The 1125-nt window shown below is 43.4% G+C and overlaps 1 pseudogene; it reads right to left on the bottom strand.

The window, feature by feature from the left end:
- Positions 1-74: 74 nt before the first annotated feature.
- On the bottom strand, positions 75-611 carry LOC112392045 (myosin regulatory light chain 12B pseudogene; annotated as a pseudogene).
- Positions 612-1125: the final 514 nt, after the last annotated feature.

The following is a 1125-nucleotide window of genomic DNA, read 5'->3' as shown; positions in this document are numbered from 1 at the left end:
GATCTAGTTCCCCGACCAGGGATCGAACCCGGGCCCCCTGCTTTGGGATCATGGAGTCTTACCCACTGGACCACCAGGGAAGTCCCAGTAGTTGGAAGTTTTTAGCTAAAGTTCTTTCAATGTCTTCTTTGCCTTTTGCTCCAAGTTTAAGAATGCACGTGAACTCAGTTAAATGAAAGTTTCCCTTTTTGTCAGTTGTCTCTGAACAGCTCATCCACTTCTTCATCTACCAACTGATCTCCCATTGTCGTCAGATCTCTCTTGGATAATCCTCCTGAATGGTGCCTACTGCTTCTTTATCAAAGCAAGCTAGAGTGTTCTTCTGGATCTGCACCATTTAACTTCTCACCAAACACCGGGAGGAGCAAGGTGAAATTTATGGGCCCTGGGACCTCATTCATCATGGCATTGAGGTATGCATCAGCTAGATTCTTCCCTGGAGAAACAAGCACATCACACAAGTTTTCCTTGATGAAACCATCTCTGTTCTGATCAATTACATTGGAGGCCTCTTTGAACACTTGAATCTGTCGTTGGTCAAATATGGCAAACACATTGGAGGTGGCGAATTGAGGACATTTCTTGGTGGTCTTAGTCTTTGCCATTTTGCTCTATGTGGTGGCTGTTTAACTCTGGGAATCGGTCCTTCAGAAGTTGCAGTTAATCTTGTCCAAACTCAGTCCCATTAAAGCATGAATGAATATCCCAGTCAGCCACTGTAGAAGTCTCTTCAACAGAGCCCATGGCCAGACACAAGAGCTGCCCTGTGCCCTGTTTTTTTTAAGTTCCTATCAGTTGGATATGAAACGAGATTGACAAATTGCGGTACTTGTTGAATCTTAGTAATGGGTACTTGCGAGTTTGTTAGACTTTTCTTTTGAATTTGTTGTATGTTTGAAATCTTCCATAATAAAAATAGGTTAAACTATCCTATCCCCGCAAAGGGCTGCTATTCAATGGTTGTCAAGCTCTTAAAAAAATAAACAAACTGACTCCTTTTATTTTTCAAATAAAATCTTAGGTGGAACCCTAATACGTAAACCAAAGGTGAGGTGCTCTGGCTGAAGCTAGGGTGTGGGGTGACTAGAGTCCTGCCTCTGGCCTTCCGTCCACACCAGCAGTGAG

The sequence above is a fragment of the Neophocaena asiaeorientalis genome, unplaced genomic scaffold (assembly GCF_003031525.2).
Source record: "Neophocaena asiaeorientalis asiaeorientalis breed wild unplaced genomic scaffold, Neophocaena_asiaeorientalis_V1.1 C48530755, whole genome shotgun sequence".
NCBI lineage: Eukaryota > Metazoa > Chordata > Mammalia > Artiodactyla > Phocoenidae > Neophocaena > Neophocaena asiaeorientalis.
The sequence above is the reverse complement of the archived record's forward strand: the minus strand, read 5'-3'. Positions and strand labels throughout refer to the sequence as shown.